Raw genomic sequence first — 23,648 nt, 5'->3', positions numbered from 1 at the left:
AGAATTGTACACAATGAATATGGGTCCTGACAAATTTCTTCTGAAGTTTCATAAAACTGAATGGTTAACAAATCATTTTAAATACAAGAATATTTTATGTTTCTTGGAATTTCACTAGCTGAAAAATTCTCTGTATGAAATCCTGTCATAAGGTCAAGTTCATTTATAAAATTATCTTCTCTAAGAATACATTTCTGGGCAGGCGGTGGTGGTGCTTGCCTTTAATCCCAGCACTCAGGAGGCAGAGCCAGGTGGATCTCTATGAGTTCAAGGTCAGCCTGGGCTACAGAGTGAGTTCCAGGAAAAGCACAAAGCTACAGAGGGAAACCCTGTCTCAAAAAAAAAAAAAATACATTTCTACTGTTTCCAAATTTTGCAATTCAATAAAGATTACTGTGCATCGGGTCACCCAGAAGGACTGGTCCAATAAAAAGGGCCAAGTAACCATCACTGTAAATTCAAAGTATTCCCTATGCCCAACATAAACCCTGCTCAGGGCCAAGAAAAATACCTTAGCAAAGAAGAAACCTGTTAAAAGAAAATCTGCAATATTCATTTTTAACTTAAAAAAAAAAATCAAGGCAGGACAGTGAGAAGCCAGCAGGGGGCAGGAGACAGGATACCTACAGATGTCGTCTGACTTGCACACGTGCATGCACACACATGCACACACACGTCCTCACACAAGTAAAACAATTTTAAAACTTCAAATAAATTTGCAATGTATTTCAAAAATAAAAGAAAAATGAGAACTGATTTTTTTTTCCTTTGGTTTTTCAAAACAGGGCTTCTCTGTGTAACAGTCCTAGCTGTCCTGAAACTCACTTTGTAGACCAGGCTGGCCTTGAACTCACAGAGATCCACCTACCTCCCAAGTACTGGGATTAGAGGTGTGCACCTCCACCACCTGGCTTAAAAGCTAAATTCCAAACACCAAAGAAATATATCTCATCAAGTGTCATAAAAATATCAAGAGAAAAAGGTCTGAGGGAGGCCCAGTACTTGCCTGTCACTGAGGTTCCCACCAGTAATGATATTGGGTGTTGCCATTCAGTAAGACTTCTGCTGCTCAAAGACAAAGAACGAGTAACTGCTGGGCAAATTCATGAAGTGCTGATGCAACCAACATGAGACTGAAGACTCAGAGCCCATAGGGAATTCACTGGCTCTGTGTCAAGTGTACACAAAAATGGCCAGAACTGCGATTTCTGAATTGCTTCTTAACAAAAGAGGAAAGAAAAAAAAAAAAAACCACTAAATGTCATTATAAACATTGCTATACTCATGTCCACACAAGGTTTTGCAGCTTTATTATATCTTATTCATGCCCTGGTCATGTGATTCTTCTAGCAGAATGGCCTATAAGAGTAATTGATGTTACAAAGGGATGTGTATGTGTGCACATATGCATGTACCCGGTATGTATTCAATACTGGCAAGAATTTGTTTAACAGCTAATGAAATGAATGTGAAAATTCTATTTATATTCATGGTTTCTGCTATGCAGGAAATTGAAAAAGGAAAAAGGAATTGAATGGATTTCTAGAAAAGATATCTTTTCGTGAATGAACACATCTCCATTTAAATCAGATATAAAGGAGATTAGCCCTTCCTTCAAGCCAAACTGACCTACATAATGCAGCTCAGGAGACAAGTATCTTTCCTTTACCTGCCAAAAGACCCACTCTCCTGGAATCCCAGTATAATCCAAGAATGAGATGAAGTTTAAGATTAAGTCTTAAACTAGATTCTAGTTTAATTAAACTAGTTCGAGATTAAGTCTTAAACTACATTGTAGTTTAAACTAATTCTAGATTAAGAGACTGTGGTGGTATTGTGTTTTCCAAAATATTGTGTACTGTAATAAATTTATCTGGGGTCAGAGAACAGACAGCCACTAGATACAAAGGCTAGAAAATGGTGGCACTCACACCTTTAATCCTAGCATTCCAGAGATAGAAATCCCTCTGGCTCTCTGTGAGTTCAAGGCCACATTGGAAATAGCCAAGCATGGTGACACGCCTTTAATCCCAGAAAGCCAGCCTTTAATCCCAGGGAGTGGTGGTAGAAAGCAGGAAGATATATAAGGCGTGAGGGTGAGAAACTAGAAGCATTTTGGCCTGGTTAGGAATTTGGCCTGGTTAAGCATTTGGCTGGTTAAGCATTCAGGCTTTTGAGCAGCAGTTCAGCTGAGACCCATTCGGGATGAGGACTCAGAGGCCTCCAGTCTGAGGAGACAAGACCAGCTGAGGATCTGGCCAGGTGAGATAGCTGTGGCTTGTTCTGTCTCTCTGGTCTACCAGCATGGACCCCAATAACTGGCCTCAGGTTTGATTTTATTAATAAGAACTTTTAACATTGCTGCTACATCTGGCGCCCAACGTTTGTGATACGAATTCATGAAAAAGCTGTTTGCCTGTGGCCTTGTGAGCCCCAGCTCAGGCCCAAGCTACACTCAGCCGGTTGTGGTGGCACACACCGGTAGGATTTGCTGAAGGAGACAGAGGCAGGAAGATCCCGAGTTTGAGGCCGGCCTAGGAGGCTTGGGAGAAGCTTTGGCCCGGACTGAACCACAAACAGTGGTGGGACCATGGAAGCAGTGGCTACTGCTCCACGTTGCCACCTCCTTCTCATCATGTTGGTGACTGCGGTGATGCTGCTACCTGGGATGAAGGATTTACTGCTGCTGGTTCAGAGAAGAATTGCCAGGACCATCGTGTTACAAGAAAGCATCGGCAAAGGTCAGTTTGGAAAAGTTTGGCAAGAAAAATGGTGGGGAGAAGCTGCTGTGAAGATTTTCTGTTCTAGGGTAGAATGTTCATGGTTCCTAGAGACAGACATTTATCAGACTGTGATTGCTCCAAACCACAGAGGAGGCAAAAAAAAAAAAAAAAGGCTGCATGGAACCATGACCACACCTAACAGCAACTTTGAAATCTTTAAAAGGACTATGGTAAAGCCATTAAGCTGATTAACAACACGGAAAGATCTGCTTTGGACTACAAACTGCTTAGGACAATTTTGAGATGGCTAGCTGAGATGATCCAGCCTGACAGACTACTTGAACAAGGACTTGAAACAAGCCCTGAACTTTCCTATTATGCAGAGACTGGACAAATGATACAGGACTTGATGATTAACCCAAAACTCTTCTTTTCAAGATTCCCTAAAGATATCTTCACCCCTAGAAAGCAAAAAGAAAAAGAGAATATAGATATGAGATAGATCATTGAATCTACTCTGAGAAAGAAGATAAATAATAGGATAAATAGGTAGATCATTGAATCTACACTGAAGAAAAAGGGGAAGATATAAAAATGACAAAAGGTAAACTACTGAATGTATTATGAAAAGAAAAAAGAGAGAATATGGATATGATAAGATAAAAAGAGAGATTATGGAATTTACTTTAAAAAGGAACTACTTGTTTTAAATAAGATAAGTAATGAAAATTTTTTGGTCTGAGTTTATCAGACGTTACTGGACAGGACATTGTTAATATATATAATGGAGTTTTTATCTGAATCTGTCAAATGTTAATGGACTAGACATCATTAATGTAATTTTTGGCTGTATATATTGTATATACTTATTGGATAGTTTTTTCTTGTATTAGTTATAAGCTTTTTTTAATTTTAGACAAAAAGAGAGGAGATGTGGTGGTATTGTGTTTTCCAAAATATTGTGTACTGTAATAAATTTATCTGGGGTCAGAGAACAGACAGCCACTAGATACAAAGGCTAGAAAATGGTGGCACTCACACCTTTAATCCTAGCATTCCAGAGATAGAAATCCCTCTGGCTCTCTGTGAGTTCAAGGCCATATTGGAAATAGCCAAGCATGGTGACACGCCTTTAATCCCAGAAAGCCAGCCTTTAATCCCAGGGAGTGGTGGTAGAAAGCAGGAAGATATATAAGGCGTGAGGGTGAGAAACTAGAAGCATTTTGGCCTGGTTAGGAATTTGGCCTGGTTAAGCATTTGGCTGGTTAAGCATTCAGGCTTTTGAGCAGCAGTTCAGCTGAGACCCATTCGGGATGAGGACTCAGAGGCCTCCAGTCTGAGGAGACAAGACCAGCTGAGGATCTGGCCAGGTGAGATAGCTGTGGCTTGTTCTGTCTCTCTGGTCTACCAGCATGGACCCCAATAACTGGCCTCAGGTTTGATTTTATTAATAAGAACTTTTAACATTCCTGCTACAAGAGACAATTTTTTATTCTGGTGCTTTTTTATGTGATATCAGGAGAGAATTGGTACAAAAAGATTTTAATACTAAGAATAGAGTAACAAATTATTTCCTAAGAGAGCACAGCAGAGAAAAAGCTCAACTCTTGTTATCCAGTGATGGGCAATCATCACTGATGAATGAATGAAACAACGACCCAAAGGGAACCAAGCCAATTGCAGTATTATCTTTAAAGACTGATTTTTGTTATTTTAAGTGATATATACCTTTATAGGGATATGTGAACATGACTGCAGGTACCCATATAGGCCAGGGGCTTTGAATACCCCTGGAGTTGGGATAACAGGTGGCTGTGAGCCTCCTGAGATGGATGTTGGGAGCCAAACTCGGGTCCTCTGCATGCTGGGTCTCAGCGGCTGAGCCATCTCTCTGGCTCGTATTTCACAGTATTAGCCATCTCCATTTCACCACTGTGCTTGCTTTTATTGTTGTTTTAGAGTACATGCTTATTGGGCATCACAAAGGCTGAGGTCTTCAGAGACTTTTTATTTGACTATTCACAACCAAAGCAGTACCCACATGACTGCATCACATAGGCTGAGAGAAAAAATTCAGTATGTTTGGCTTAGTCCACTTTGGTCTGATAGAATAGAATACCTGAGATTGGTAATTTAGAAAGAGAATTTATTTGTGTCACAGTTCTGGAAGTGATTAAAGACGCTGTCATGTCAAGTGGTCCTCGTATGTGGTATCTCATGGTACAAGGAAGACAAGCAAGACAGCTATGCCTGAGAAACAGAAAGAGCAGGAACACATACACAAGCAACAGAGGGCCAACCATGAGCTAAAAAGATGACCCAGCAGTGAAGAGCACTCGCTGTGTTTCCAAAGGACCTGGGTTCAATTCCCAACACATGGTGGATCACAAGTGTTTGTAGCCCCTGTCCAACAGGATTCAATGCCTTCTTCTGACCTCCAAAGATACTGCACACACACACATGGTACACATGGGTGCAGGTAAAACATCTATACATGTAAAATAAAACAATTTTTAAAAAGAAACTCTAAGAGGGCCAAACTCACATTTATGAACAATACATTTTATTTATTTTGCATGTAGGTGTGTCTATATGGGTATTTGCATGCATGTAGGCACACATGTGTGCAGGAGCACATGCATTTGCATGTTCATGTGGAGACCCAGGCTTCATCAATCATTCTCCATTTTAATGATTGAGGCAGGATCTCTGGCGGAACCTGGCACTTTCCCCAGGGATTCCTTGTTCCTGCTGGGATTACAGGTGGATATCATGACTTTTACAAAGCCTTTGAGGATCCAAACTCTGGTCCTGACACTTGGACAGCCATGCTGTGTCCATCGAGCCACCTCCAAAGTCCTAGAACAAACTGACTGTTGAGGTAACTACTACTTCCACGACAAAGACATCAGACCACTCATGAGAACAGAGACATCACAGCCTAATCTCAAGAATTCCACTTCACAGTATTACTGCATTCTGGAATAAAGCTCCAATCTATGAATTTTTACCTAAGGCAAGAAAAACAAACTCAAACCTAGCAATAAGAAGAAGAAAACAAACGGCAAATATTTCTTAAAATGTTTACCAATTTGAAATAAGCAAAGAGTAATTACCTCTTCACAAAACTGAAGTCCTCCAGTTATCCATCATTAACTTCTAAGGCTAGAAATAAGGCAACACGACCACAGTTTCGACTTTCCTTACTACCCTGTTTAAATCAGGACACAAAAGCCATAGGCAAGAGTTAGCTAAACCAGACTGATTTCAAGTTGGAAGACGAAATCAAATAGTTCTTTTAAGGTCAGCGTTTGAATCTAGAAGAACAATATGTTAAATGTCTGTAAACAAAATTAAGTTTCTTCAGGGAAAGGTCAGTTCCAGGTTCCCACACAGAAAATTCAACAGTTATCAACAGAGAAAAAAATGGCTGCCTTAGTTAGGGTTTTTATTGCTGTGAAGAGACACCATGACCACAGCAACTCTTATAAAGAAAACATTTAATTGGGGCTTGTTTACAGTTTCAGAGGTTCAGTCCATCATCATCACAATGGGGAGCATGGCAGCCTGCAGGCAGACATGGTGCTGGAGCTGAGAGTGCTACATCTTGCAGGCAACAGGAAGTCGACTAACTATTAACACTGGAGTGAAGCTTAAGCAAAAGACCTCAAAGCCCACCCCCACAGTGACACACTTCCTCTAACAAGACCACACCCACTCCAACAAAAAAGCCACACCTCCTATTAGTGCCACTGCTTATGAGATTATGGGAGCCAATTACATTCAAACTACCAAAATGGCAAAGAACAAAACTGGACCTAAAAAGGAAGGGGAAAATATCAGTGTGTCTTCTTACCTTGATAAATTAGCATAAGTAGGGTTTTGGGTTCCCAGGTTTTTGAAACAGGTTTTTATGTAGCTTAGGCTATCCCCAAAGCATGTAGTCAAGGATAGCTTTGAACTCACAATCCTCCTGCCTTAGTCCCCTGAGTTCTGGGGTTACACATATAGACCACCATTCCTACCTAAGCTTTTTATTTTCAAAAGCAAAACCCCATGGCGGTTTGATTGTGGTTTTCTTATTAACGTGAGCAACAAAGATACTCAATCTTATATGTGTCTCTTTACCTCAGAAACAAAACAGTTTCTTCAGTATGATCAAATTTAAATAATCTGAATTGTGATTACAAGATTCTATTTTCTAGAAGATTTTAACAATAACCAGAGGTATTAAAGAACCATATTTCCTCTATCAAAGTTTCAAAAGATGTAAAAGTCCCACTATGCTACAAGAGATAGAAGAGAAAATTGCAGGTCTTGAGCCTGGTATAAATAGGGGAGGCCAAACAATCTTCCGAAATAATCTCTGTCCATAAACAGCCGTGACAAAGAAAAAGAAAACAAAACGTCCTCCAGCAACAATCTGATTCAACCACACCAGGATGAGGATGGCACCCAAGCCAGTGGGGGTGCAAGCGTGTGTCCACCATAGAGCTCTCACCTGCAACTGAGAGAAAGCACCACCTCCAAGCAACAGTCAAGCAGGGAACCCTCACTGAACATCCAAGCAGCCAGAGCAATGCGAGCAGTGTAAGCAAGAGAGAAGCGATAGAGACATGGTGTCCTAGTTAGCTTTAGCTCTCCATTTGGCAAAGCCCGGAGCCATCTGAGAGGAGAGCCTACATCAGACTGTCTTGTGGGAATGTAAGCAGGGGATTGGCTTGGTGACTGATTGATGTGGGACATCTCAGCCTACCGTGGGCAGCTCCGTCCCTAGGCAGGTGGTCCTGGACTATAGACAAAGCTAGCTAAGCATAAACAGAGACAGAGGCAACATGATGGGCTCCTCCTGAGTTCTGCTTCAGTTCCTGCTTGAGTCCCTTCCCTGACCTCTTCGGTGATGGGCTGTGACCTGAAAGCCAAATAAATGAATCTTTTCCTTCCGTATGCTGCTCTTGCTCAGAGTGTTTTATCACAGCAACAGAAAGGAAGCTAAAGCACACACGCACAAGGACTTCAGGTGAATCACCATACATTACATGTGTGTGTGAAATTGAAGACAGCGATGTTCTAAAATAGAAAGTGGTGATGGTGTCATGGGCCTGTGAGGATGCTGGACTAGTCTATCAAACTGTGCAAACAGGCAAACTGTATACTATGTGAATTATTTGTCAATAAAGATTTTATAAAATGTTAAAAAAAAAAGACTTCAGGTGAAGAAATTATTAGATCGGGAATACATTAAACTGTAAGGGGTTGATATTAAGCAGATTTGAAAACATGCCAAACAATAACATAGACATGAAAAATAACTGACATTAAAACTAAGTCAATAAAATGGCTTATTACTGAACTGATTTAACTATACCTTAGAACAGACACTTCCTTGAATGCTATGAAGTGAGTAAGATGTAAATGGAAAACAGAACAAGATATGAGGCAATGAGAAATACAGATGAACAAATAAACACACGACTGGAGTGTAAGATGATCCTAAAATAATATTCATAGTGTAACAAATGGAAGTTTTCAGAAATACACAAAATGCTAATGTTCAAATGGAGTCAATCTGATGCCTAACAGGATCATGTGTGCTTGTTTTTAATTCCCACTCAGAGACAGCAGATTGAAATGCATGGCATACATGTGCCCACACACATGCACCCACACAGGAAACTATCTTTGTGGTGAGAATGTCTTTAAAACATCTTGGAAGAACTCAGTTTCCCCAGCAAAGGAGGCAAAACAGGCTTGGATGCTTAATTCCCCAGCAAAGGAGGCAAAACAGGCTTCGATGCTTAATTCTCCATGGCAATAATAAAATGTAGAGGATGTTGGAATCATATTTTGTGATATGCTGCAAGTAATTATCTGTCAAAAAGGAATTTAATACCCAGAGGATCTCTCTTCAAGAAAGAAGGGTAATTAAAATTATTATTATAAACAAACTCTCCCCACACACTCACTCAGTGAAGGAAAAGTAAAGGATATTTATCAGACAAAAACAATTCCCCAGACAGAAGGCCAGATCCACAAGGAAGGTGAGGAGGTCATGACAATACACGTAAGTGCAGGATACAACACCAGAATAAGAGTTTTCAAAGAAGAAAAGCTAATTAAAACATTAACAAGAAAAAGATTAGAAGTGGGGTTATATGCACTGCTCTTAGGAATTAGTGATTTGAATAAGGAAGGTTAGGTCTCATAAAAAACACAGCATAAGTGGCTTAAACAATAGAAACATTTCTCACTGCTCTGGAGGCTAAAGTCCAAGTTGAAGGTGGCATCGGGATGGGTCCGTTCCTAACGTGTACATCCTTCCCGTGTCCCTCGGCACGACACTCTCATGTGTCTTCCCCTCTCCACGGGCAGAGAGGGAGGGAGATCCCTGTGTCTGGTCTTACCAGACTGCAGTCTACCCTTAAGAGGTTATTTAACGTGAATTATCCCATCACAAGTACAATCTCCAAATACACATACACTAGGATTTAGGCCTCCCATATATACCTTTAGGAGGACACGATTCAATTCTACCATAGAGGGCAAAGACAGTAATCACCACAGATGAATAAAGATGAGTATTCATAATAAAAATTATCTGGGTCGTCACTAAAAGAATACAGAGATTCCAGCCAGTAACTTAAGCTCATTTATCATTTAGTAAACAGAATACTAAAAATGAAAAGGGTGTGTGGGGGGGTCAATCTAGCCAAAGAAAGGTTAAGACAAGAAAGAAGATGCAGGAAAGGCAGGAAAATATATAGCTATAGGTCATAATTAAATCTGAATATAACAATCTTCACTCCAAGTACAAAGGAATACATTTTTCAGTTAAAAAGTAGGTTCAGCTATATCCTATTAACAAGAGACACATCCAAAACCATAATGACACACATCTAGTTTCAACTGCAGAAAGAAGAATGGCATATAAAACCAAACATAATCTATATGGAGCAATATATTGCTTCATTAATACAAAAGGAAAGAGATTTTAAGTCAAATTAACAGTATCAGAGATTAAGTCATCATATATGACAAAAAGGTTTAATTTACCACAAATAAATTTTTAAAATTTGAACTTGTATTTGTAACAGTCCTTAAAAAGCAAAACATTAATTATTCCAGATGAAAATGATAAATCCATAATTAAAATCTCAGCAGTTGAATAATTAAGCAGAAAAAAATTAATGAACAAAGAATTGACACAATGTCTTATTTCTAAGTGACACGTGAAACCTATATTAAACTGGGGCACCTGCTGGAACCCACAACACTAGCAAACATCAAAGAGCTGGTATGACAGGGAACAATCAGTCTGAGCTGATCGCAAACAGAAAGCAGCAAGAACAGCAATACGTATTCAGAGCCTCCAGTCTTAAGGGCTTGCACTAAAACAAATAACAGACAGGGCTACAAGGATGGCTTGGCAGTTAAGAGCAATGGTCGGTCACCCAGAGAACCCAGGTTTGACTCCCAGCACCCATAGGGCAGCTCCTGACCTTCTATAACACGGGTCCCAAGAAACGTGATGCCCTCTTCTGGCCTCCACAGGCACTGCACACACATGGCAGAGACACAAACAGGCAAAACCCACACACACATAAAGTAATCAATTAGTTAATTAAAAAAGAGACCATGGAAAATACTTAGAGATGCATGACTTTTTTAGATATTCTGATAAAGAGCTGGACAGTATTATGAGGGGAATCTAAAGTCCCTGAATAAAACAAGAGCCGAGCCAAACTAAGAGATCAGAACAGGGTGAAATAAGCCTAAAAACCACTTAAGGAAATAAACACATAAAAAGTAAGTTACAAATAAGCAAATCACAGAGAAGGCAAAGCTGAGAGTTCAGATAAATTAGATGTTACAATATTTACAAAGGAAAAGGGAGAAGGAGAAGCATAGATCAGCAGTAATGGAAGGAAATAATGAGAGGCTCCACAGACAGCCTGAAACTTATTCTGTGATGTGACGGAACATCTGACTCTATCTTTTGTGACACGGTAACAGTGACAAGTATCTCTTTATAAATGTATAATTAAATTGTAAACTTCCTACCCCCAAAAAAACCACAAGAATAAACTTTAACATGAATCCCCAAATCATAAAAGTGAGTAAATATACAAGAAACACACATAAATGTAGTTACATTGACATAAAGTCCCAAAGAAACAAAGTAAGAAATGAACTATTTCAGGATGAAGCAGTAGCAAATATCAGTTTCAAGAAGATATTCTGCATTTCCCTATAAATAGTGATCCTCCTCCTGAAAAAGAAAAATGCACCTGTTCAATCTGTCTATGTCTATTAGATCCATGGCAACATACAAAGACACTGCTGTGGTTTGGATATGAAGCACTGCCCCCAACATTCATGTACTAGTGGATCTGATCATTCTGAAAGAGTAGATCTTAAAAACCATTACCTAATCAATGGATGAGCCCACTGATGCAGTCACATCTTTATGCCCTTACTGGGATATCGAGGACTATGGGGGTCCAGCCCCTCGATAGTCCCCTCCCAGGGTCCGGGAAGAATCTACAACCAGCTGATAATTTATCTTTGATGAAAAGAAATGAATCTATGTACACGAAACTCCTTAGTCCATATACTTTATTATTCTGTGACAGTTATAAGCTTATATTCTGCTCTCATATTTAGGTCATCTTTAGCCTGATTTCTCTCTACACATGTCTGAGATCCCCTCTAAGTTCTATCTTAATTCCTTCATCTAGTTCTGCCCCTTCTAGGTTCTCATCCATCTTGTTCCTTCCCATATCGTTTCCTCTCCCATCTCCTCTCTCATCTGGCTCTTCCTCATCCTCCATCTCGTTCCTCTAGTACTCTCCTGTAGCCCTTCAATCTACTTCTTCCCCATCTCAGTTTGTTCCTCTCAAGTTCTTACCCATCTAGTTCTTCCATTCTCTTCTTTCTCTCTGTCCCTGTGCCCTGGAAGTCCTGGTATATATACACTTACAAGCAGTATTCCCTTAGCAGTACAAAACCAGGCTTCCAGGGTCAAATGGAGGAGTGATAAGAATCACATAGGGAGGCAATACCCTTAATTACCATTTGCAACCCCAAAAGGAAGTGACCAATGGGGAAATGGATTAACTAAAGACTAAATTCAGGTAATATCTAAGAAGAGGGCTCTTATGTGCTCAACTATAATCTTAGAAACTGTTAAGAATCTATAAGTTGCTAGGTCAATGGGAGAAAATAAAACTGTCTTCTTTTTTCCCGTGGCTCCTATCTGTCCAAGCTGTCTGCCATTTTTCTGCAGGGTGGGGGAAAGTGTGCTCAGTCTCTAGGCAACCTGTGTACAGCTAGATGCCTCTGGTGATAGTTAAAGGGAGATCTGAAACTGGAGGTAAGGTTTGGGAAAGGAGGAAGTTAAGCTTAATTAGCACATCCACCAGGCCTTCTCAAACAGGTAGCCTGGATGCTTAAGTGTGTTCTTAGAGAGTACAGAGGTATCTCTGATAAGGTACTTTCCTCCATCCGGTGATGGACCTGGCCGGATGCTACCAATAATGATAATTACAGGGAGGCTTGAACTGGGAGTTCTGGCTGAGCATAGCTGTTAGCACAGAAGGTTATCTAAATATTCCTAGAAGTGGTTAGGTAAGAAGTTAGAGGTCTATAAAGTTAGTAAGGCTGTAAGAAAGGAGGGGTCTGAGCTAAATTGTGTAAAGCTATTACTTAATGTCTACCTGACCTAGGCAGTGTCCCCTTGTGGAATTTACCTTAAGTCAGGAGACTCGCCTGTGGGTTGTTATCACTGTTGATCCTCAGAAATTGGGTGACCACCTGGGTGATGTCTCCTTTAGTCCTTGAAAGTGGCTAGGGGAGATATCTGATTCCAGAGAAAGCCTTTCCTGAGGCAGTTCTCCAAATGCCTGGCATGTGTATGTCTAGAGAGTGATCAGTCCACATTGTTAGCCCTTCTAGGGGAAAAGTCAATTGGGAAAACTATGAAGGCACACATGATTTTCATAACAGAATACAGCTGATATATAACAAGCCAAGTAACACCAAAAACTCCTTGGGATTTGGCTTCCTCTGGAGGAATTCCCTGATTCCTCCAGGTAGTGACTTTGCCATAACCAGCTGAGTTCTTATGATATTCCTGCAGCCTGCAACACTGGGATGCTGAAAACTCTGCAGATGAGACCTAGTTGAAAGAAGTAGGTCATTGGGATAATGTCTTGGGTATTACATCTTTTTTCTGGCTTCTCTTTGCATCTCTTCCTGACTTCCATGAGGTAAACCATCGCCTCTTCTTCCACATGCTTATTACACCTTGAGATTTCACTCCCTTTAGGCTTAATGCAATAGACAGTGACCTTGGAATAGAACTCCTGAAACCATGAGCAAAATAAACCTTTCTTCTGTTAGGCCATTTTTATTAGGTCTTTGTCCCAACAATAAAAAATCTTATTAATCCAAACACAGTTCTTTATGATATTAAAGAAAGAGAGAAATTATATTCAGCTAAGTAAAAAACAAAACACTTGCTTTCAAGTGCAAAGTCAGAGAAAAACACCAGCTTGGAAGAAAACAGTGAACTAAGCTTGACTTAGACAAAGAAAGAAGTACCTGTTTTACAGTGGAAGAAAAAAAAACTAGTCCAGAAAATTAGATGGGGGGGGCTGCTTGTCTTCCACAGCTGATGCTAAATTCTAAAGTGAAAGAGTGGGCATGGGGACCACAGCAATGACGTACTCCTTAGAGTCACATTAGATGACTAAAGCGAACCTCAGATCTGAGCATGAGGTTGCAAATTCACACCTGTTCTTTTCCTGTCACTGCCCATTTTGCATCTCTTGTTCTGTTGCTGAAATAACCACATTTTAAAAAAGATGATCAGTATGACACTTTCATACTGGTTATCAAAGATATTTTCTGGCTAAGTTATAGTTTTATATTATTGACAGAGGGAAGAAAGATCAATATATGCACTGGTAAAATATAGGCCCATATGCGTAGACACAGCTCAAAGCTAAGTGCTGAGCATTTAAACCTTACAGATTTATTGTCAAAGTTAAGAGTCCAAGAACTGGTACCATAGGTAAGAAAAAAAAAATCTTTAAATGTTAAACATGACTACGTAATAAGCAATATTCATTTCATCTCAGAGCAGTCATGTATGCCTCAAAGTGTGTAGACCTTCAGAAGCCAAGCATGAGTAAAGGAGACTGAAGTTGAAAAAAAAAAAAAAAATTCTCACTGCACACTGTCAACTGCTGTATTAAATGTTAACAGTATTTACTGCTATAGCTGAACACTAACGGATGGCCTGGGGATTAAGGGTATGTCTTTGTGAACATCTGGGATTATTTCATTTGGATAAAGTGCTCAAAAGAAAGGTCTTGAAATTCTGACTTGGGTCTTCTATCTGAAGGAGAAAGAGAGAGAGAGATGCTGCTGGGTCACTAGAGTTCACACCGGGAATAATAAAGTGCCTTCAGGTCAATGTCCTTATTTGTCCCACAAAACTCCACAGTTAGGATATTACTCAACAAAAATAACCCCCGATGAGTCTAAAAATGGAGCTATAAAAAGATATCCCCTGCCCTACAGTAGCAGGAAAGGAGGGAGGTGGGGAGGAAGAGGAGAGGGAGGAGGAGGCAGCAGAACCTGGGATGCAGCACCAGTGACAGCACCCTGTCTGTCATTGTGACGTGTGTGTACTAAATCACAGTGTAGCCACAGAAAAACAGTACTCAGCACTCACAATATTACACAATTCATGATATGAAAAGTGGACACAAAGCAATGTATAAAGTTAGAAACTAAAACATTTCCTACATGGATATGAAATACACAACAAAATACTAATGATAATCATCTCTGTGCAGAATTCTTTTCTTTTTGCTCATCTGGATATATTTTCCATAACAAACATGTCATTTCTACTAGTAGAAAAACTAATATAGTGTGAAAATGAAGAATAAGGAGTCAGAGCCTTAAATGCAAATATCCATGAACTAACGAAACAGAAGGAAGACACTGTCAACATTATTTCATCTTTAAGAGGGGGCGAAGTTAACCATATTGCAGAAAATGGGAGAACCTCGAAGAACTGGACAATGCAAACAGCAAGTACTGAGGGGCAGTGGGCGGAGAAAATTCAGGGATGGACTCTTGCTAGAGTCGGACACTGAAGTTTTAGATGGTGTTTAGATTTGTGTGAGTTTAATCAAAATGGAGCAAGCTGAATGCTTCCCTCCTTTCCTGGATGAAAACTGAAAAAAAAAGCTAAAATGATAGAAAGCATGGATTGAACACACTTAGGCAAACATTTCCCTCTGGAAGGTAATGGATACCATCACCTTTCCGATCCCATCCCCCGTTGTACCTAAATTCTTCCAGGACCATCAGAGAGCAAAGAACTGCCTATATGCAGAACCAAGTATCTGGCACACAAGTTGATTGATTCTTAGGCAATTTCCAGGCAAAACCCTAATTCCCATCCAAACTTCAGGCATTTTTAAATCCCTATTAATGTTCTTTCTCTAAAATCTCCTAAATTTTTTTTTTCTTTAAGAAAGTAGGACAAGATGAGATTGTCCCCCTTTGGGAGGTAAGCACTACAATGTCTGCCTCTTCAGCACCAACCTCCCCAAAGTGAATTCCTCCCAGTGTTCTAGGATACAGACTGAGCTCATCTGGTCAAATAAAAAAGCTAACCACAAAGTTTTGGTCAAGAATCCCCAAACAGTATGTAAAACGCATGATAAAATGATAAGAGTTTCAACTAGAAATTATCTAAGAATCCATCAACATATAGGTCAAGTGACTGATACAGGATCTGGCTGGGTACTTTCCTAATCTCAGTTGGACCTAGAAGGGCATAGTTTCTTTTGCATTGTCTATCAAAGGAAATGCTGAAAACAATAATGTTATTATTAACTTCAATAGGTAACCAGTAGTTACCCTCTTAATGGCAAATACACACATTTCCCTGCAAAACCTTCGAGCTATACTATATTAAAATCCTTCCTAAGTGTTCCCTACATTCACGATATGATGGACTTCCCAGTGTACTCGAGTTTCAATCTTTAGCTTCCTAAACCTTCTTTCAGACAAACAGAAATGCACACAAATTACATTGCCAGCTCTGTCTATATCTAGCAGTGTAGAGACAAAAAGCATATCCTGTGTGCCAAACTCAAAGACAGAAGCAGCTTGCTGACAACTTGAGAAACCATTTTTTACAATCATGGCATGTCGCCTTAAGCCAACTGAACACTATAGCATGCTGGGCTGCCCACACTGCAAATTATGTGGAATGTTCTCCAAGTTTTGTGGTTACAAAAGTACTGATTTTGTGTATCATCCAGTTCAATCAAAGACACATCTGACCTTATACCGAAATTTCCCAAGTAACTTAAACTGTAACTGACCAAAATCCCATCAGCTTCAAAAGGCTATGAACTTTCCTAGTCAAACATTTCAAATGTGATTTTTTTAAGCTAAGGAGACATAATGTAAATTTTGTGGAACTTTTAATGTATTGCAAGAGAACACTAAGAACTCCCACTAATTTTGGTTGTCAAAAGCAGAGGAAGGAGAGATTATGCTGAATGCCACTTGTAGCAATGTAAAGAGCATTTATAGCAAAAGCAAATGCAAACTCATTTCCCAAATACCTAGTAAATTAAAGCTAAAATAAAAACACTCTAATGGGTTGATTCCACCTCTAATGTTAATGCAGATGCTGAAATTCCAAATCATCAGTTGTGGAAAGTGACTGAGAAATATCCCAAAGGAGGAAGATCTTGTTACCCTAATAGTGACTGCAGCACTGTATTGTGGGTACAATTTACCCAACCATCAGTGGGCCACTCTCAAATCAAACAGCAATGACCATCAACATTTAAGGTGTTTTCACAAAGGGGAACACAGAACTTCCCTCAGGTTTGCCTCTTAGGTCAGCTTCCTAAGTTGTCAACTTGTGAAGAATCACCAGAGGTCATTTCTGATGTGCTGAGAAAAACTAAATACCATTTTGACAAACTCAGTTTTATCTAGAGATTCACCCACCTACTAATGGCAGATTTTTGAAGCTGAGAAACGCCTAACTCGATCACCCAGTGGTGGGATCACTTTCATAGATAAGTATGTGTTTAAGATCATTGGTATATGGCACACTGGTCCAAGCTTTGTAAGAGTTCAAATATGTGCTAGAAAACAGTGTTCTTTGACTAAAATGTCCAAAGATTAAACCCTGAGAAAAACTACTTTTAATTTCTAATCATTTAGATCTGTTGTTCTTAGTGAATACCTGTCATTGTGTCTCTAGTTTCCCTGTGACCAGGTTTCAGAGAGAGAGATGACAGGAACATATGTGTGACATCATTATAATACCTACATAAATCCATGTGAATACAGGTGTGTACAGAGAAAGGGTCTCAGAAAGAATCCTCCTAAAACATATGTCCCAAGTCAAATATACCTATACAAATCTCAGAGCAGTCACGCGAGTCAGTACAATTCTAGGAACTCAGTCACAACCATCTTTAGAACATCAATTCTTACCGTTCTGCCTGGAGTCCAACCAACTTAAGGGACAATTGTGACCGGAGTTATTGAGTTTTCAGTATGTGACTTCTAAGCAAAATTTTCCCCAAGAATGTTGACTGAAAATTACCAGAAAATGTTTAGAATATTGTTTTAAGTTTCAGTTCCGGTATATAAAACAGCAAAATGACAAAATTATATTTCAAGAAAAAAATCAATGTTCCATTTTTTTTTACAAGTATTAGTGGCTATTTCTGTTGTTTCAAAACTTCCCGTGCTACAGATAAGGCACACCCTCCACTACTGTGACTGCTATTTGAGAAGCGCGCATCTTTCCTCCACAAAGCTGTGTATGAAACACATGCCTATGGACTTCCTTTAAACACTTCAGGATACTCTCTTTAAGGGCTAGCGTTTTATTTTTATTGTTCAAAGTGAACTAGGGGATGCAATCAATTGTGTCACTACAACGTGGGCTACGGGTACCATGTAATACAGCACACAACTCTGTCAGCCCTTTGGATGCCCACCTGACATCACATCACCACGCTAACTGGAGAACACAGAACACGGGAGGCCAGAAAGGTGAGCATGTGGGGCTTCCTTCACTTCTGGGACACGTGGAGAACGACCGTGCGTGTAGTAAATAAACTTTCTATTAGGTTTTATCAAATGATTACTTACCTCCTCCATGGGTAAAACTGTCAGAAGTAAAGTCATATTATGCAATAAACTAGGTTTTGTTGACCATTCTTAGAAATATTACTTCTAAAATCCTTAAGAAGTTGGAGCATTCTTAATCAAAGACATGATGAAAAGCAATCTCGTCAATAAACAAAGAAAATCCTGTTTTAAAAAGATACCGCTAAACCTCACCCCTACCTCACCGGAGAAAAGTGCATCCTACCGCTGATGCCGGTATTTCCTAAGTATTCTAGACTGTCTACACATTTCATCAAAGACTAAATGATCACTTTGAAAACTGGGCCAGCCCAGGGGAAGATTTCTCACACAGCTATGTTGCTGAGCTTTTTTAAACACCCCAGCGAGCATGCTGAGTCTTAGCCCAGAATGGAGAGAGCCCAGGGCGGGAAAGTTCCCGAGGGTCCCAGCCCTCCGCTAGGCTGTGCTCGGCGGGTCCCCGGCTGGAGCGCCAGCGATCAAGGAGGCCCGTAGCAGCGCAGAGCGTCGGGCCACCCCGGAAAGCCACGGCCCCGCCGGGAGCCTCCCCGGGGCGCTGGCTGCCGAGTCAGCCCGGTGCAGCCGCGGGGACCCGGGAGAGCCGCGCTCCGCGCCACCAGTCAGCCCGCCCGCCCGCCCGCCTGCTCGCCCGCCCCGGCTGCGCTCGCACCTCGCACAAAAGGCGCCGCGGCTGGAGCGCAGGGAGAAGCCGGCCGCTGCCTCCTGGAACTTTGCGGACATCGCCCCGCAGACCCGCAGCTCCGAGCCCCTAGCGCAGGAGGAGGCCGAGGCGGCGGCGGAGAGTCGGGGCATCGCCCGGCAGTGCCTCCGCCTTGCCGGCTGCCGATGGCTCCCGCCCCCGGGTACCCAGCGCTTCTCTTAAAGGCGCCCGCTGCTGGTTAGGCCGAGAGGTAAGGGAGAGGAGAGGAGTGGGGAGGAGGCAAGGAAAGGGGGAGGGGGCATCCCAGACGCGATCCTAGGAGGCCACAGCAGTCCAAACTCAGACTCCTCCCCCTCCAAGATCCCAAGTCACCTCACCCTACGCTCCTGAGCAAAGGCACTCTAAGGAAATAAGTGCTCAGAGCCTACACCAAAGACGCCTTGCTGCTGCTGACCCGCCCAGGGAACCTCACTTTTGCTTGGACGGCCCACACCCTGTTAAGTTCTTGACCAAACACTCCTAACCATTGCGCTAAGAATCGCTACCCAGTGGGACTTTTCCTGGAAAGAGTGTGCAACCTTCTTGGTGCTTCCTCCTCATTTCCAACACTGTGATGAGGGTCTCACCCTGGAGCACTTTAAACTGAAGGCCAGCTTGGACCTTTATCTGGACCTCTAAAGGGGTCTTGACGTCTAGTGGCTAAAATGCCTTGCGTTGACCCCGTACTCTGTTCTTTCCAATAGCCACTTGCCAGGTGGCCTCAAACTGGAATGTCAGAAGCACCGACTTTCATGATCACCAAACTGGACTCAGGAAGACCCTAAAGGAAAGACCCTCTTCAAACCTCAGTAATGCTGCTTCCAAGTGGTAGATACTGTTTTCCTAACCATCGTCAACATTTGTGGCATACAGTGGAGGGCCCAGGACACTCAGAGCACGGGCAGTTGCCCTGACCCCACAGTCGACCAGCATGAACCATTCATTGAAAGCTGCTCTTCTGTCTTTGGTTCCAACCCTTGCTTCTCAGTCCTGTGGGGCCACTCTGAGGTAGAAAGGAATAATGAGGCAGTTAGGGCTTATGGTCCAGCTTGGGCTCCAAAGCATCAGTCCCAGTGAAGGACTCCGAGGATGTGAGTGACATTTTCTAATCCAAAGGAGCTTGCACCAGGGATGGGGAACAAACCGTGAACTGACCTCAATCAACTCAGTCCTTCCCTTTGGGACACTGTAGGGTGCAGGGACTTCAGGCAGGGGTGGAAGTATTTTTTGTTACCAGATGGAGAGGAACTAAGCCCCGGGTCTGGTAAAAAGCAGTAACACCCAGCAAGAGTAAAGAGAATACCGTCATAAAATAGTCAGGCTAGTCGGATGTAATAACCAGGACTTAACACACAGTGACTTAAGAAAACCTTTAGTGCAGACTGGCATTTATTGGCTCACATATTTATAAAGACTAATAAGTGAGCTAGCCAGAAAAAAAAAAAAAAACTTTTCAAATTTCCTTTTTAAAGTTTTAAAGTTTTTTCCTCCAGATGTTTAAAGGGTGACTTAAGACTCAGTTTCTCTTCACATTTTGCCTTTTTTCGCTGTACTGACTCTGTTTTCTCCAAGCTGGAGCAAGAACTGTAGCTCCAAATGTACCTCCTCCTCCCTCCTTCACAGCAGATGCCTTCAGCAAGTGAGCAAGCCAAGGAGCATTGAACCACTGGAAACCTGTGCATACCTCTGAAGGAGCCTCTGGAACCACAAGATGGAATGGACCCTGCCAGGCTAGGGTCCTTTGCCTGTGTCTGGAATAACCAAAGCAAACAAACAAACAATGTCAAAGGAACTAGCTGTAGTATACCAGTTTCCATATACACCCAAACCACAGGGACTGCGTAGAGGATGTTCTCTAAAATTAAAGTGTTGCTGGTCAAAGGGTAAGTATATTGACTAGATGAACACCATAGATGCCCACAATAGCCCTCTTCCTCCAGCACCCACATAAACCGCCATAGGTACTGATTGCCCCCCTGTGTTCTTTACCAATAATCTTAAGATTGGAAGAACAGGAATATTTATGGTCCTGGAGTCACAAGTTGCTGAAGTAGGTAGCCATGTCCTCAGTAGCCACTGGAAACATCCCCAGGGATGGGGAACAAACCGTGAACAAACTTTATCTGAAGCATTTTATTTTGTTATTTTCCCTTAACCTACCTTTGCCAACATACATCCCAAGCTATGTTCATTGTTGGATCTTGTATTTTTATGTCATCAATTTGACTACATAGCAGTCTATAGAAATTTTTTTACGAGTGTGCAGTCCTTAACTAGAATAAAGTCCATGAATATTCACATTTTCAGTGTCCCAAGGACACAGGGCCCAACTTCATTTTTATACTTTAATAACTATTCTATTTTGGGGGGTCTATAATGGAAGAGTTGATATTTTCCTACCCACAATGCCAGCTTGCAGGCTGGGGAGATGGCTCAGTGGGTTAAAGTGATTGCCAGCCAAGCCTGACGACCTGAGTTTGATCCCCAGGACTGATGGTAGAACCACCTCCCAAAAAAATTGTTCTCTGACCACCAAACAGATGCCACAGCATGAATGAAGCCACACTCATGCGCATGTAGAATGCAATAAAATTAAAATGTCGGCTTCCACTTGTTTCTTCCTACACATGAAACTTCCTAATCTTCACTGAACTAAACCATTTTGTATTTTTCTTTCCATTTGTAAATGTTATAGAATTCCTTACATGTCAAATCTATAAATCTAGGAGAGACTTTAGGGTAACCTAAAATTTCCCTTTCCTTTAAAAAATAAAGAAAATCTCAACAGCTGGCTTGTTCAGGGCCACACGGCTGTTCTCGGTATCGGTTGTGTGCCTCCTTCTAAATGTACAGAAGCCCTAATGTAGAATGTGATCACAATCTTCATGAAATTAAATTTAGCTGAGGAGACATGACCCTCCAAGGCATAAACCAATTACCAGGCATCACAATGTATCGTATAATTTGGTGTAAAAGGAAATGATGAAGGGAGAATGTTCCATCAGCAAAGTACTGGGCGTGCATGCATGAACTCAGACCATCAGCACCCACATAAAAGGTAGTCATGGCAGGATGAGCCTAGATGCAGTCAGAAGTTTCCCTGTGTCCTGCCTGACCCGCAAACAGGACAAATCTCTCTCACCTGCCAGTTCCGCAGCTGCTGGGACCCAAGTGAACACACAGGGGCTTGTACTATTTACGAACTGTATGGCCATTGCAGGCTTTTGTTAGCTAGCTCTTATATCTTAAATTAACCCATTTCTGTAAATTTATACTTTGCCACATGGATCGTGGCTTACCTATACTTTTACATACTTCTCATGTCGGCGGCTGGCAGCGTATCCTCTGCTCTGCCTTTCTCCTTCTTTCTCTCTAGTTAGAATATCCCACCTAACCTTATTCTGCCTCACCATTGGCCAAACAGTTTTATTTATCAGCCAATCAGAGCAACATATTTTCACAGCATACAGAAAGACATCCCACATCACCTAGAATTCCAGCCCTGGAGAGCGGAAACAGGAGGATCCCTGGAACTCACCAGTTAGCCACTCTAAATGAACCAGTGAGCTCCAGGTTCAGTAGGACAACCTACAATAAGGTAGAGAATGATTAAGAGTCTGGACATTGACCTCGGTCTCCATGTACACATCCACACATGTGCACACACTCAGACACATTCATATATGTATAATAAGCTCCATGTGTTAAGAATAGGTATCAGAATAAACACTATGGATGGGAGTCATCTTGGAAGTGTTTTGTTTGTTGGTTTTTTGTTTGTTTGTTTGTTTTTTATCAAGGAAGCAATTTGATGGCCTTTAAAGACATAAGGAAAAAAAGACATAAGGACAAAAGGAAAGTATGGTGATATTTTATTTGTGCTGAAATGTGATTTTATTTGTATGTTAATAAATAAAGTTGTCTGGGGGTCAGACCTAATAGCAAGTCATTTAGCAGAAGTCTGGCAGTGGTAGCACACACCCTTAATCTGGTCACATGGAAGGCAGAGTCTGTGTGTTCAAGGACATAGCCAGCTTGGAGACACACGCCTTTAATCTCAATACCAACCATAGAGACCTGAAGGTCTGTATAAAGAGGCAGTGATGAGGAGGTCATATGGTTGGGTTTACAACCAATGAGAAGGCAGAAGAGAAAGTCAATAAAACGACACACAGGAAGTAGGTCTCTTTCTGAGGGGAAGGACAACAGCAACAGGAAGGGGTAAGAAGGCAGTCTTGGTCTTAGCTCTTGGCTGCTGCTCGATCTCTGGGCTTTTAACTCTGCATTTGGTTCTGTGTTTCTTATTTAATAACACTGTTCAGAATTACATCTACAGGAAAGGCCTAAGTGAGAGAATAAAATGAGAAGGCCTTGGTGGGAAAAAAAAAAAAAGATATTTGTTGGAGTAGAAAAGAGCCCAGGATTTTCAAGGCTTAGAAAAGTATCTCTAGTGGTTCTGAAATCATTCACCGGATATAAACCACTGTCATTTTCTGTTTGTGTTTGGAGCAGGGCACAGACTGGGAATCTCACAGAGTACATCATGTACTAAGCAAGTACTCTACCACAAGGGAGCACCCCTAGACTCCACCATTATTATGTTAACTAGACAAAATTAAAACCTGGGTACTATTTCTAAATATTTATTATTTTTTAAAAAATATTGTTTGTTAGTACTTTCTATCATGTATGTTTGGAGTTATGTAAATCCTGTCTTATTTTCAGTCATGTTCAAAATAAGTTCAAAAGCCTTGTTTCTGAAGACAAATAGATATGAAACTACTTTTGTGGCAAGATATTAAGCAAATAGTGTCTTTCAAGGAAATCAGATTTTCACGGGGTAAGGTAGCACATAGCTATGGTCCTAGCGATTAGAAGGCTGATACAGAAGGATCGTGAGTTCTATGACAGTTGGAGCAATGTACCAAGCCCCTGTCTCAAAGGGAAAAAAAAGAAAATCTCCATATGGAGCTGACATTTACAGCACAGCCAGGTATACATGGTAAGGCCTCTAA

The 23,648-nt window shown here is 41.2% G+C and overlaps 1 protein-coding gene across 1 annotated transcript in view; it reads right to left on the bottom strand.

The window, feature by feature from the left end:
• The window catches only part of Gpr63 (G protein-coupled receptor 63), a 67,061-nt gene extending 48,215 nt beyond the window's left edge, over window positions 1-18,846 (bottom strand). The window contains exon 1 of the mRNA XM_028877986.2: window positions 18,604-18,846. The gene's annotated coding sequence lies outside the window, so the exon portion shown is untranslated. The remainder of the gene's footprint in view (window positions 1-18,603) is intronic.
• Window positions 18,847-23,648: the final 4,802 nt, after the last annotated feature.

This window comes from Peromyscus leucopus, chromosome 2 (assembly GCF_004664715.2).
Source record: "Peromyscus leucopus breed LL Stock chromosome 2, UCI_PerLeu_2.1, whole genome shotgun sequence".
NCBI lineage: Eukaryota > Metazoa > Chordata > Mammalia > Rodentia > Cricetidae > Peromyscus > Peromyscus leucopus.
This window is presented reverse-complemented; position numbering and strand designations above follow the sequence as displayed.